Source organism: Scyliorhinus torazame, chromosome 30 (assembly GCF_047496885.1).
Source record: "Scyliorhinus torazame isolate Kashiwa2021f chromosome 30, sScyTor2.1, whole genome shotgun sequence".
Lineage (NCBI taxonomy): Eukaryota > Metazoa > Chordata > Chondrichthyes > Carcharhiniformes > Scyliorhinidae > Scyliorhinus > Scyliorhinus torazame.
Window position 1 is genome coordinate 17,099,832 of NC_092736.1, and position 15,733 is coordinate 17,115,564.

At 51.6% G+C, this 15,733-nt stretch overlaps 1 protein-coding gene across 1 annotated transcript in view; it reads right to left on the reverse strand.

Moving 5' to 3' along the window:
- LOC140404402 (potassium/sodium hyperpolarization-activated cyclic nucleotide-gated channel 4-like) overlaps window positions 1–15,733 on the reverse strand; it is a 401,801-nt gene that overhangs the window by 136,318 nt on the left and 249,750 nt on the right. The gene's annotated exons all lie outside the window — the stretch shown is intronic.

A 15,733-nucleotide genomic window follows, 5' to 3' on the forward strand; every position in this document is an offset into this window, starting at 1 on the left:
AGAGAAAAAATTACTCCTCATCTCTGTCTTAAATGAGATTAAATGAGATCATGGCCGGGATTCTCCCCTACCCGGGGCCGGGAACCTCTCTGGCTTCGGGCTGCCCCAAAGGTGCGGATTTCTCCGCACCTTTAGGGGCCAAGCCCTCACCTTGTTGGGCTAGGCCCGCACCGGAGTGGTTGGCGCGCCTTCGACCGGCGGGAAAGGCCTTTGGCGCCACGGAAGTCCGTGCATGCGCGGGAGCGTCAGCGGCTGCTGACGTCATCCCCGCGCAGGCGCAGGGTGGGGTGTCACTTCCGCATCGGCCATCGCAGAGGCTATGGCCGAGGCGGAAGGAAAAGAATGCCCCCACGGCACAGGCCCACCCGCGGATCGGTGGGCCCCGATTGCGGGCCAGGCCACCGTGGGGGCACCCCCCGGGGCCAGATTGCCCCACGCCCCCCCCAGGACGCCCTATGCTTCTGGTTCTAGTCTCTCCCACATGGGGGAAACAACCTCTCAGCATCTACCCTGTCAAACCCCCAGAGAATCCTTTATGTACTTTCGGAGTTTAGTAGAATGAGAGGTGACCTTATTAGAACATTTTTCTATGTTCTAATAAGGTCACCTCTCATTCTACTAAATCCAAAGAGTTCAGGTCCTGATACATGTTAAAATATAATTCAACAACAACAACCTGCATTTATGTAGCCCTTTTGCATGGCAAAATGTTACAAACTACTTCAGGTGCATTATCAAACAAACCGTGACACCCAGTGACATATCAAGGCAGATGAACAATAGCTTGGAGAAAGGGGTAGATTTGAAGGAACGACATAAAAGCGAAAAGAGAGTGAGAAATATGGAAGTGTTTAGGATGGGGGTGTAGGGGCACGGCTGTCAATGGGGCAAATGAAAGAGGAGACATGCAAGAGGCTAGAGTTTGAGAATTACCCCCACCATGCTGAGATCAAACCTGGGACCTTTCCGAGCTGTCAGAGAAACCTGTATTCATAAATTGAATTTGATATTGTTTCAATCATAGAATTTACAGTGCAGAAGGAGGCCATTCAGCCCATCGTTCTTCACCGGCCCTTGGATAGAGCACCCTACCTATGCCCCACGCCTACCCCCTATCCCCTTTATCCCCGTAACCTAACCTAACCTTTTTGGACACTAAGGGCAATTTAGCATGGCCAATCCACCTAACCTGCACATCTTTGGACTCGTGGGAGGAAACTGGAGCACCCGGAGGAAACCCACGCCCACACGGGGAGAACATGCAGACTCCGCACAGACAGTGACCCAAGCCGGGAATTGAACCTGGGACCCTGGAGCTGTGAAGCTACTGTGCTAACCACTGTGGTACCCTGCTGCACCACTTGTTTGACACGTGTATCATCAGGTTCGATTTATTGTATCCATTCTCCCGACCTCCATATGATTCACTGGACAAGTTCCTGGTCCATTATTATTCATGCCGGTCCGATGCCAATTGGGCAGCTAGGGCGGGCTGGGATGCTCATCCTGGACTCTCCCTCATTCCTTGTCGGGAAATTCTTAACTTAACACTATCCTATGGCAGGGAAGCTGAAAACAGGAAACCACTGGCTGATGAAAGAAGGGTGCACACCGAAATCCAGCCAGAAGGTGAGACGGAGGGCGGGTTTCTCCGACCCCCCACCGGGTCAGAGAATCGCCGGGGGGCGGCGTGAATCCCGCCCCCGCCAGCTGCCGAATTCTCCGGCGCTGGAGATTTGGCGGGGGCGGGAATCGCGCCACGCCGGTCAGGGGCCGCTGGCAGCAGCCCCCCCCCCCGGCGATCCTCCAGCCCGCGATGGGCCGAGTGGCCGCCCGTTTTCGGTCAGTCCTGCCGGCGTAAATTAGAGTAGATCCTTACCGGCAGGACCTGGCTGCGTGGGCGGCCTGCGGGGTCCTCGGGGTGCGCGGGGGAACTGGCCCCGGGGGTGCCCCCACGGTGGCCTGGCCGCGATCGGGGCCCAGCGATCCGCAGGTGGGCCTGTGCTGTGGGGGCACTCTATTCCTTCACACCGGAGGCTGTGGCAATCCGCCATGGCCGGTGCGGAGACGAACCCCTCTGCGCATGTGCTGGGATGATGCCAGCACACGCTGGTGCTCCCGCGCATGCACCAACTCACACCGGCCGGTGGAGGCCCTTCGACGCCGGTTGGCGTGGCGCCAAGCCCCTTCCCCGCCGGCCGGTGCGGCGCAAACCACTCCGGCGCCGGCCTAGCCGCTGAACATAGAACATAGAACAGTACAGGCCCTTTGGCCCTCGATGTTGCGCCGACCTGTGAAACCACTCTAAAGCCCATCTACACTATTCCCTTATTGTCCATATGTCTATCCAAAGACCATTTGAATGCCCTTAGTTCACTACTGTTGCAGGCAGGGCATTCCACGCCCTTACTCTCTGAGTAAAGAACCTACCTCTGACATCCATCTTATATCTATCTCCCCTCAATTTAAAGCTATGTCCCCTCGTGCTAGATATCACCATCCGAGGAAAAAGGCTCTCACTGTCCACCCTATCCAATCCTCTGATCATCTTGTATGCCTCAATTAAGTCACCTCTTAACCTACTTCTCTCTAACGAAAACAGCCTCAAGCCCCTCAGCCTTTCCTCATAAGATCTTCCCTCCATACCAGGCAACATTCTGGTAAATCTCCTCTGCACCCTTTCCAATGCTTCCACATCCTTCCTATAATGCGGCGACCAGAATTGCACGCAATACTCCAAATGCGGCCGCACCAGAGTTTTGTACAGCTGCAACATGACCTCATGGCTCCGAAATTCAATCCCTCTACCAATAAAAGCTAACACACCGTACGCCTTCTTAACAACCTTCTCAACCTGCGTGGCAACTTTCAGGGATCTATGTACATGGACACCGAGATCTCTCTGCTCATCCACACTGCCAAGAATCTTACGATTAGCCCAGTACTCTGTCTTCCTGTTATTCCTTCCAAAATGAATCACCTCACACTTTTCTGCATTAAACTCCATTTGCCACCTCTCAGCCCAGTGCTGCAGCTTATCGATGTCCCTATGTAACTTGTAACATCCTTCCGCACTGTCCACACCTTCACTGACTTTGGTGTCATCTGCAAATTTACTCACCCATCCTTCTACTGCCTCCTCCAGGTCATTTATAAAAATGACAAACAGCAGTGGCCCCAAAACAGATCCTTGTGGTACACCACTAGTAACTGGACTCCAGTCTGAACATTTCCCATCAACCACCACCCTTTGTCTTCTTCCAACCAGCCAATTTCTGATCCAAACTGCTAAATCACCCTGAATCCCATGCCTCCGTATTTTCTGCAGTAGCCTACCGTGGGGAACCTTAACAAACGCTTTGCTGAAATCCATATACACCACATCAACTGCTTTACCCTCATCCACCTGTTTGGTCACCTTTTCAAAGAACTCAATAAGGTTTGTGAGGCACGACCTACCCTTCACAAAACCGTGTTGACTATCTCTAATCAAATTATTCCTTTCCAGATGATTATACATCCTATCACTTGGAAACCTTTCCAAGATTTTGCCCACAACAGAAGTAAGGCTCACTGGTCTATAGTTACCGGGGTTGTCTCTACTCCCTTTCTTGAACAAGGGGACAACATTTGCTCTCCTCCAGTCTTCTGGCACTATTACTGTAGACAAAGATAACTTAAAGATCAAAGCCAAAGGCTCAGCAATCTCCTCCCTAGCTTCCCAGAGAATCCTAGGATTAATCCCATCCGGCCCAGGGGTCTTATCTATTTTCACACTTTCCAGAATTGCTAACACCTCCTTATGAACCTCAAGCCCTTCTAGTCTAGTAGCCTGAATCTCAGTATTCTCCTCGACACCATAGTCTTTTTCCTGTGTGAATAATGATGAAAAATATTCATTTAGCACCTCGCCTATCTCCTTGGACTCCAAGCAAAACTTCCCACTACTGTCCTTGACAGGCCCTACTCTTACCCTAGTCATTCTTTTATTCCTGACATATCTATAGAAAGCTTTAGGGTTATCCTTGATCCTACCTGCCAAAGACTTCTCATGTCCCCTCCTGGCTCTTCTTAGCTCTCTCTTTAGGTCCTCCCTAGCTAACTTGTAACTCTCGAGTGCCCTAACTGAACCTTCATGTCTCATCTTTACATAAGCCTCCTTCTTCCTCTTGACAAGTTTTTCGACTGCTTTCGTAAACACGGTTCCCTTGCTCGACCACTTCCTCCCTGCCTGACAGGTACATACTTATCAAGGCCACGCAGTAGCTGTTTCTTGAACAAGCTCCACATTTCCATTGTGCCCATCCCCTGCAGTTTTCCTCTCCACCCGATGCATCCTAAGTCTTGCCTCATCGCATCATAATTGCCTTTCCCCCAGATATAACTCTTGCCCTGCGGTATATACCTATCCCTTTCCATCACTAAAGTAAACGTAATCGAATTGTGGTCACTATCACCAAAGTGCTCACCTACCTCCAAATCTAACACCTGTCCTGGTTCATTACCCAGTACCAAATCCAATATGGCCTCGCCTCTCGTTGGCCTATCTACATACTGTGTCAGGAAACCCTCCTGCACACAAACGGACCCATCTAAAGTACTCGAACTATAGCGTTTCCAGTCAATATTTGGAAAGTTAAAGTCCCCCATAACAACTACCCTGTTGCTTTCGCTCCGATCCAAAATCATCTTAGCAATCCTTTCCTCTACATCTCTGGAGCTTTTCGGAGGCCTATAGAAAACCCCTAACAGGGTGACCTCTCCTTTCCTGTTTCTAGCCTCAGCCCATACTACCTCAGTAGACGCGTCCTCATCAAACGTCCTTTCTGCCACCGTAATACTGTCCTTGACTAACAATGCCACCCCTCCCCCTCTTTTACCACCTTCCCTGAGCTTACTGAAATATCTAAACCCTGGCACCTGCAACAACCATTCCTGTCCCTGCTCTATCCATGTCTCTGAAATGGCCACAACATCGAAGTCCCAGGTACCAACTCATGCCGCAAGTTCACCCACCTTATTCCGGATGCTCCTGGCATTGAAGAAGACACATTTTAAACCACCTTCCTGCCTGCCGGTACACTCCTGCAACTTTGAAACCTTACTCATGACCTCACTACTCTCAACCTCCTGTATACTGGAGCTACAATTCAGGTTCCCAAGCCCCTGCTGAACTAGTTTAAACCCTCCCGAAGAGCATGAGCAAATTCCCCCCCCGGATATTGGTACCCCTCTGGTCCAGGTGTAGACTATCCCGTTTGTAGAGGTCCCACCGACCCCAGAATGAGCCCCAATTATCCAGAAATCTGAAACCCTCCCTCCTGCACCATCCCTGTAGCCACGTGTTCAACTCCTCTCTCTCCCTATTCCTCGTCTCGCTATCACGTGGCACGGGTAACAACCCAGAGATAATAACTCTGTTTGTCCTAGATCTAACTTTCCACCCTAGCTCCCTGAATTCCTGCCTTACATCGCTATCCCTTTTCCTACCTATGTCGTTGGTACCTATGTGGACCACGACTTGGAGCTGCTCCTCCTCCCCCTTAAGGATCACGAAAACACGATCCGAGACATCACGCATCCTGGCACCTGGGAGGCAACACACCAACTGCGAGTCTCTCTCATTCCCACAGAATCTCCTATCTATCCCTCTAACTATGGAGTCTCCAATGACTAATGCTCTACTCCTCTCGCCCCTTCCCTTCTGAGCAACAGGGACAAACTCTGTGCCAGAGACCTGTACCCCATGGCTTACCCTTGGTAAGTCATCCCCCCCAACAGTATCCAAAGCCGTATACTTGTTACTAAGGGGAACAACCACAGGGGATCCCTGTACTGACTGCTTCCTCCCAGCCCCTCTCACCGTCACCCATCTATCTTTATTCTTCGGAGTAACTACATCCCTGAAGCTTCTATCTATGACTACATCTGCCTCCCGAATGATCCGAAGTTCATCCAGCTCCAGCTCCAGTTCCCTAACGCGGTTTCTGAGGAGCTGGAGATGGGTGCACTTCCCACAGATGAAATCAGCAGGGACACTGACGGCGTCCCTCACCTCAAACATTCTGCAGGAGGAACATTGCACTACCTTCCCTGCGACCCCCTCTAGATAAAAAAAAAGAAAGAAAGAGCTTACCTGTTATTCACTCCCCTTCTCAGCAAGCACTCACTCAGCAACCTCTGCACCCCGCACGATAACACCCGAAGGAAAATAAAATAAAAGCTACTTACCAGTCACCAACCAATCCCTTACCTGCAGGCTGTGACATCACGGTTCAACATCTTTCTACTTCTACCTGCCCTCGAAACTTCCTCTTGATCTTTACAGCTTTTTTTTGGTTAGTTTGGAAGGTGCGGAGGATTCCGCAACTTTGGGGCGGCCCGACACCAGAGTGGTTCACGCCGCTCCTCGGCGCCTGGACCCCCCGCCCCGCTGGGTAGGGGAGAATCCCGCATGGATTTTATTTATTATGGCTCTGTGCAGCTGCTTAAAATGAATTTTCTCTGCAGATTCTCCAATAATGGGGCTATGTCCCCAAGCCAGTGTCAAAACGCTGGCGTTTCACTCTGGACTTTCCTTAAGAAAGCCCAGAGTGATTCTCCAACTTGTAGGGGGCTGGCAGGGGACGGGAGGGCTCCTTGCAGCTCTGTCTGTGGATATGGGCCCCCGCACTTACGGTCGGTAGTCCGTGCATACGCACGGCGGCCGCCACCCTGTGCGACATGGCCGACTCACTCTGCAGACCATGATGAACAAAGTAGGTCCCTCCGAGATCGCACATGCCTGGCCGTCCATGAGGCCCCCCCCCCCCCCCCCAACCCGGTGAAGGATCCCCCCGCCCCCCACCAGGGCAGGCACGGACTGAGTCCGCAGCCGCCACCGGTCGTTCCCGACAGGCAAGACGTGGTTAGAACCACAGCGTCGGGAACTCGGCCAGTTACCCTCAGTGAATCGCGGTGGGGGGCTCTGTCAATGGCACCCTACCCGCGCTGCACAGACTGTGCCCGCGGATCGCGGGAGCGGCGCCGGTCCGGAATTCCGGGTTGACGCCCATTCTCCACCCCCCGCGCCGAACGCGATTTTGGCACTGAGACTGGGAGAATCCAGTCCATTCGGAAAGAATCACTACCTAACAATGCTGTGCAATCTGTATAAATGCAATGGCTGTATTTAAGATAGCATCCTCATAAATGATTTTTTTGGAGCTATGACACTGAAGGAAAACATTGCCTTTTTATTTTGTGTAGGGTGCTTCCCGATGAATCACTTATTTCCCATTTTTGTTTTGCCGTTATCATTTTGATCCATGGATGATTAATGCGGAGTTAACATTCCTCCTGTTCACAAATTCTTAAATACATGAGAGTAAGCTTTCCCACAAAATCACGGTCAGGTCTCTCTGACACAGGACCATCTCTTGTTGTGCAGGTGGACATGTTAAGCCATGGCTGTGAAAACAAAATAAAATAATCCAAACTGCAATTTGCCTGTGGCCAGTATTTCAGAGCCCCCTGCCATTGCTTAAAGTTCAGAAGGCAAATTTCTGGCATTTTATCACATTCAAAGTTAAGGTCAACCAGTTTGCCTAATTATTCAAGTACCAGCTGGATTTGCAAATGATTTACGGTTCAGTGGCAAAACTGTCAGTTTCGGTCATCTTCCATCCTTTGCCAGTAAATCTCCAATGTCGATTCTCAGGCTACAAGTGAGAGAATGTTCTGCTTTGCAAGGACCACAATAAAATATTTATGTCTCAATGGGACACTCCTCCTCACGTACTGTGGGCAGGATGCTCCATTCCTGAGACTAAGGGCTGGATTCTCCCATTGTGAGACAATGGGCGGGATTCCCCGACCCCCCCCCCCCCCCCCCCCCCCCCCCCCCCCCCCGCCGGGTCGGAGAATCCGCGGGGGGAGGCACGAATTACGCCCTGCCGCCCTGGCGCCGGCTTCCCTATTCTCCGGCGCCGTTGTTCGGGGGCTGGCGGGATTCCCGCCAAGCCGGTCGGGGGCCGTTGACAGCGGCCCCTCCGGCGATTCTCCGGGTCCCGACTGGCCGTCAAGTTTTGCCCGCGTGAGTTACTCACCTCACACACGGCGGGATCTGGCAGTTAGGTGTGCGGGGGCCGTCCTGGGGAGCGGGGGGGAATCGACCCTGGGTGAGCTGGTTCCGTGGGGGCCTTCTTTTCGCCACACCGGGGCCCTGTAGGGCTCTTCCAAATTTCCCAGGGGCCGGCGCAGAGCAGGGAACCCCCACGCATGCGCGGAAATATGCCGGCCATTCTGCGCATGCGTGGAAATACCCCTGTCGTTCTGCGCATGCGCGAACTCGCGCCGGCCCTTTGGCGCTGGCTGGAACTGCGGGAACCACTCCGGCGTCAACCTATCCCCCGAGAAAGTGGAGAATTCCTCACGCCGGAGTGATTGGCGCCGGTTTTCACGCTGGCGTGGGGACATAGCCCCATTATTGCAGATTCCCGCCCCATGTGTCTAGTATTACGACCAAAAAGGTCAGCGACGCCCCCGCACCTTTGCTCTGCCCAGTGGGGGGCTACCAGCCGCGCCACATAAAATCCCCGGGCTTTCCCTGCCGATACGGACGGAGAATTGCCGGGCCTGTGGCCGTGCACGCGCACAGCGGCGACCTGTAGCGGTCGTGCCCTAGAACATGGCACCGGCCGCGCATGGACCTGGCCTGCCAGATAGTCCCCCCCCGTAACCCCCTCGCCACTCCAGAACCACTTCCCACCAGTCCCCCCAGCTCCCGCCGAAGCCCCCCCCCCCCAGCTGGACACACTCCGCAGCCGCCACACGAGGTTGACGAAACCTCCGACCGTAAGTGATCCACGCTGTCAGGAAGTCGGCCCTTCGGAGGCGAAGCATCGGGGGAGGGCCTTCAGGTGACGTTTTGGAGGGGGCGGAGCATCCTAAAACATGCGCCACCCCCGATTTCAAAAGGGATTCTCCGTCCAATCGCTGAATGCGATTTCGCCGTCGGCAATCGGAGAATCCCACCCTAAGTGTTGACGCCAAAGGAGAGTCCGTGGACTTTTACCGCATGAAATCTCAGCACCACACCTGGACCGAATCCGCTCCCATTGAAGAGCGAGTAATGGTGCCGCATGGAGCACAATCGATTACAATAAAAGCAGTGCGGGATTCGCCAGGTGTGATCGACACACGGGAGGCTGACAAGCTGCAGCCGCACATGAAAATGCAATGAAATGAAAATCGCTTATTGTCACAAGTAGGCTTCAAATGAATGTGCCACATTCCGGCGTCTGTTCGGGGAGGCTGTTACGGGAATCGAACCGTGCTGCTGGCCTGCCTTGATCTGCTTTCAAAGCCAGCGATTTAGCCCTGTGCTAAACAGCCTCTAACACATACACATTACAATACTCACACACATTTACCCCAGCCAAAAGAATGGCACTGATTGTGCTGGAGCGCGCCCAGACAGCAGATGGGTCGTCTGGGGCCAGAGGGCACCCAAGGGGTGTCCTGTGGAGACACCTGTACGACCCATAGCACCAGGTTCAAAGTGGGCTGGTAGCAGTGTGCGCAGCTGCATGGCTCCTTACCAGCTTCAGCAATGGAGCTCCGTGCCCGTCCACCCCGACCTCACAGCCCACCTCCTGCCCACCCCTCACTACTCCCCTCGGCCCTGGCAGAATCCCCCCGGCCAGTGGCACAATTGTCAGCAAACTATGTCGATGTTGGACACTTTCCGTACCCCCTACTTTTGTCTCCCTCGGCAGCCGCCGGGAACTCGCCTCATCGGACGCAGAGAACCGCGGACGACCTGGCGAATACCGGGTCATGTCCGCCAATGATATGTGAACAGTGCCTAGAGTATGTGCAGAATGAAATGCATTGACGCCGTTTTTGAGGTTTGGCATCAAATTGGCGCCTTCAATGATTTTGGAGTAGGAAGCTATTCTCCGCCCGATAGCGTTTCTTGATTTTAGCGTCAGCTAACGGGGAATCCTGTCCCATACCTCTCACCAAAAAATAATTCTATGTCCGGTTTCGGGTGCGTTTAGCAGGTTGCTATTCAACGACGCTTTGCTGGTTTTTCTGGCCTTAATGTGGAATTCTCCGTTGAGGCCGCACCTTTAGGAGGACTACAGGCGGGCCAGGGCAACATTTTTAAAGGCAGCCCCGATCTTTTGACCCTAGCTCAGCGACCCCATCCCGGCGTCCAGACCCCGCACTTCACCCAACTCAAATCTTCCGGGGTCCTCGAGCCCTACCCGCACCCCGCCTCTTATGGGCATGGCACCCCTGGGATTGACCCCTGGCATGGGCAAACTGGAACTGGGCATGTTGTCACTGCCAGTCTGTCAGCACCAGTTGGGCATACATGGCATTGCCAGGGTGCCTGGGTGGCAATGCAAATGTGCCAGGCTGACAGTACCAAAGCGCCCAGGTGCCAGGAGTTCCAGGGTGCCACACTGCCCCATACCCGACCACCCGGAGGTCTCCAAAGACCTGGGAACACCCTCCTCCCCCCCCCCCTCCTCCAGGTGCCATTATGACTGGTCCACGTTGGTGAGGACCAGCACTAAATGGTGCTCCGGTGAGGTCTCCCAGACACACGACAGGTGAATCCCGGGCCCCGGGAAAATATGGTAAACGTGTACTTAAATCAGCCTACTGGCTCATTTCAATATTCAGATCTGGATCTCACCCAGCGAGAGGCTTCTTGCGAGATTCAATGGCCTCCTCCCAACACCAAGCCGTGCAGATTAGGTGGATTGGCCATGCTGGACTGCCCCTTGGTGTCCAGGCGGTTGGGCGGGGTTGCTGGGTTGCGGGGATAGGGTGGAGGTGTGGGCTTGCGTGCGGTGCTCTTTCCAATGGCCGGAGCAGACTCAATGGGCTGAATGGCCTCCTTCTGCACTGTAGGGATTCTATAAATGTTCCCTCCAATTCACCTAAGAAGTACGTCTTTCGGGACTTGTGGGGGGGAAACCGGAGCGCCTGGAGGAAACCCACGCAAGACACGGGGAGAACGTACAGACTCTGCACAGGGACCCAAGCCGGGAATCGAAGCCGGGTCCCTGGCGCTGTGAGGAAAAAGTGCGAACCATTATGCTACCGTGCCGCCACCATCAGACTCCTCTGCGTCATTATACCGAGTTAAGCAAATATCAGGGTTAGTTGGAATCTAATTGCTGTTGCAGATGCTTAAATGGAGCAGAAATGGAGCATGGACTGTTTGATCTAATTGGCCTGTTTTTGTGTCATATATCCGATGTAATACGTATGCATTATCTCAAGTGTGACATGTATAGATGTGTCAGATGTGTTAGATATAAGATACAACTACACAAAATCCGTGCCCTAAATTGCTTGTCTACTCATGGCCTCACTGAAAATTGGCACTGATTAAAGATAATTAACAACAGAACCAGGCATCGAGATGAAAATCAGTTATTGAATGCGGTTAGTGGCTTTGATCTGAAACATGTTTCCCTAAAGGGTGATAGAAGCACATTCAAAAGTAACATTCGAAAGGAAGGGTGCATGTTCCAGAGGGGAAAGGATTGACGGGCTACGGAGAAGCAAGTGAGTGTAACTGAATGGATCGCTCCTCCTAAGATTGTCAGTGACTGATGGGCTGAATGGCCTCCTTCTGTGCTTCTATAACCATGCTACTTGGAATTCATTACAATATCACACAGAAGACCACACGGTGTCTCGTGTTGTCTACCTTAGGAAGCCCGTGCATAGAAGTGTCATCACTTGCGTATCTTGACGAGGAAAGGACAACAGCTTTCAGCACCAACGTGGATCCTCCGGCCGATCGCCGGACGCGATTTCGGAGTCGGAGACTGGAGGATCCCGCCCCAGATTTGTGCTTGAGGTGCTGTTACCCACAGGGTTACCGACTGCAGTTCATTAGCCATGAGGGGATAATGTTAGTTCTCCCTTTTCCACCGGTTCGAGTAAGGTTCCCTTCTTGTCACGTTGGAAAGGCAGTTTGACAAAGAGACCAATGGCAGACTTAGTACACAGTAAAGGACAGGCCGGTAGTTGTTCAGAGATGCACCTCGGCACTTTTACTCTTTGGGTGTGGGACCGCTGGATTCCACCGGCAGGCAGGGCCACAATATCCTGCCCGTGCGCCACATACCCTCTCGCCATTCCGAAACCCTTTAAAACCCGTTAAATACTTTCGAAGTGGAGTCACTGTTGGAAAGTCCAGCGCGGTTCTGTTGTGTGATGCTGCTTCGGATAACACAGGCTGCTACTTGATGCAGTCTTAACTAAAGGATGCTCCAGACTCTGAAATGAGTTCAACGTGTTTCATTGAACTATTAACACAGTTCTCAAATGAGTTTGACTCTCTGCTAATCTAACTGTAGTAACTCAGTCTAACTGTACCAGCTTGCTCTAAGCCACGTGCTGGGGTGTGATGCTGCTGATCAACCCTGTCTCACTCTCTAGATGTCTGTCTGTGGAAAGAGGCAGGGTGTGAGTGCCTCATCCCTTTTATAGTGTTTATGTCATGCCCCCTTATGGTGATGCCACCTCTGAGGGTCCTGACTGCCCATTGGTTGTGTCCTCTTCTGAGTGTTCATTGGTTGCATGTTTGTATATCATGACAGGTTCCACAAATGAGATTAAGCTGAGATGATCTGTTTTAGTGGTGATGATTGAGGGATAAATGTTGACCAGAATAGGGAGGACCCCTCTGCTGTTTTGCCAAAATAGTTGCGTGGCAGTCTGGGCGTCCAGCTGAGAGGGGACGCTGGGCCCCAGTTTAACAGCCCATCTTGTGACATTATAAGAAATGTACGATTACAAAGGGTTAATGTCATATCATAACTAACCGCTAGATGGAGCTAGATGCAGGACTACATAAAGCAGTGACTCACAGGTCTCTGGGAGAGAGCTGGAGAGGAGAGTGAGAGAGAGCAGTGATAGAGAGTTCAGTACAGTATTGGATAGTGTTGAGACTAGTGCAGTTGAGTATAGATTGCAAATTAGATTATTGTTTACTTTAGGAATAACTGTTTGAGCTTAATTAAGTAGTGGAAATAAAAGTTAGCTTTGTTCATGAACTTAGCTTCCCTGGGGAGCGGAATGTGGGGGGCTTCTAATCCCGAGAAAACGTTGCTCTTGTGACACGGGTTCCAACCCTGCCCTGTCAGCTGATGGAATTTCAATTCAAAATCACTGTCTGAAATGACCGAGCAAGCCAGTTGGTTCAGGGGCAATTAGGGATGGCCACCACATTCTGGCTTTTCCAGCGACGTCCACATCCCATGTGTGGTATTATCATCAATGTAAGAACTGCAAGGATTAATGAAATGTCTAGATCAGCCATTAGAGGGAGCTAGAGTTACAAGTATATAAGACATTGATGCTAAGCCTTGTGGGGGTGCAAATTGAAGGAGTTAGCAAGAGTACAGACTGAAGGAAAGGTAGTGTGAGTAAGAGCAGATCATAGTTTATTATAGTGTAGAGATTAGTTGTAGATGAGTGTAGATTATATGTTAATTATCAACTGTGTATTATTTAGGAGTACGTGTCAAATCCAAATGAGTAGTGATAATAAATGTATAGCTTTGTTCCAGTTAAAGCTATTTTGTGAACACTCCGCCAACCATCCTGAATTTAGCAACATAAAGAACACCACATCATGGAAGAATTTTTTAAAAGTGCAACTCACTGAGCCATTATTGACAATGTTGATCGAACATTGCAAGATCTGTAATGTAAGTACGTTTGTTTTTTGACGAGCAATCTGCTACCACCACACGCTGAATACATGCTTCGTTTAGTGCCAATCATGCTTTGCCACTTTGTCTGCCAGAAACCCCTCAGGGGCGGTTTTGAGCTGTACTAGCCGTGCGCGGGATCGACGCTGTGGGCGAAAAATCCGGAGAGAATCGGGAACTCTGATTCTCCCTGGAGATATTGTGTTTCCCGATTCTCACCCCCCCCCCCCCGGAGGTGGGGTGGCCAAGCGAATGCTGGTGATAACTGTCAGGGTCGGTGGGGGAGAGTCCCCGTTACGTCTGCGATGGGGCCTGGGGGGCCATTAGGCCTCAGTGCTGATCAGAGCGCCCATCAGAGATGGCAACCCGATCTCTATGGAGCCAGTTGCTGGCTCTATCCGGCCCTGATGGTGCAAACCCCCTTAAGGAGGTCCAATATCTGGAGACTCTGTGCTACTGGAGAGTTGCTCTCTGAACCTGACTCTGCCAAATTCTGGTAAGATTCCACCCATCTTATTGCCATGGATTAGTTGAATGTCACATTTAATTTCCGATTGGTTTCGAAGCAACCCTTCCATCTAGAACTGTCCAACAAGAGAGTTTTGTGCGTGGTTTTGTATTCGGCATTTGGAGTTACTGAGCGAACTACCTTGGCCGGGGCTATATCCGCACTGCCTCAGCCATGCGTGGCGTGTCTGCTTGCCAAATAGATCGCACATTGCAATTCCACATGACTTTCAATTAGAGCTGTACGGTTCTCCCGGCGAGGCACAAAACCAATTTAACAGCAAATGAGATCGACGTCTGGAGTAGCTGGGAAATTACTGCACAAAGGGAGCGGAGGAATGACTCGAGGAAGCTCAAGGAGCTCTGAGAGAGCTTGGCAGCAGAGCCCCTCACAGAAAGGCTGGCTCTATCCAATTCTGTAAGTGGTTCAGGTAATGAGCAAAGCAAAACATTATTTTCTATGAAGCACTTGTCTGTCCCCTGCCACCCTGTACGATCTAGGACTTTACATGACAATGACTTTGTTACCTCAAAAATCAATTTCCAACCAAATTGCTTGCGTGAAATATTTTAATGAACACTCACACCAACTCAATCGGTTTGTTCCATATTAAAACATCTTTTTTTCTTCTTCTGGTTCAGAATATATTGTACTGCTGCCCGCCATGATCATTCCGAGCAGTGCTTCCTTCCAGCTCTGCGATTGGGGCATGCTCCAGTCCCAAGAGCACTGGTAGCTGGGACCCAGCGAAAATATTTTATTATTGTCCAGTTATTGCAGATCGGCAAAAGCAAGCAACCGCCTCCTCATTTGCGGAGTTTAAGATGATTAGTCCATCATTTAGTCTTTGGAGGGGACACCGCAATGGACACTGGTTTAGCTCAGTAGGGTGAGCAGCTGGTTTGTGATGCAGAGCGAGGGTTCAATTCCTGTACCGTTCATGAAGGCCTCCGCCATAGGGTAGCACGGTGGTGCAGTGGGTTAGGCCTGCTGTCTCACGGCGCCGAGTTCCCAGGTTCGACCCCGGCTCTGTGTCACTGTCTGTGTGGAGTTTGCACATTCTCCCCGTGTCTGCATGGGTTTCGCCCCCACAACCCAAAGATGTGCAGGGTAGGTGGATTGGCCACGCTAAATTGCCCCTTAATTGGAAAAAATGAATTGGGTACTCTAAATTTTTTTTTAAATGAAGGCCTCCGCCTTCCCAACTATCCCCACTCAGCTCTCCCCCCTGTTCTACCATAGCAGCCTATGGTCATGTCTGACTCTGCTTTACCTCCGTAATGTGCGTCATTGCTTGCGTCTTTCAATAAGTGCATAAGGGATGGATGACACCGGTCTACCCAAAGGACCTTTTGTTCTGTGAATTGGCCACTGGGTCATGACCTGCTGGACACCATAACCTGTGCTACAAGGACACCTGAAAGTGAAATATGAAGATGGCGGACATTGACACTGACCTTTGGGAGATGGTTTCTGGCTCTGTGACCTCTGGAGA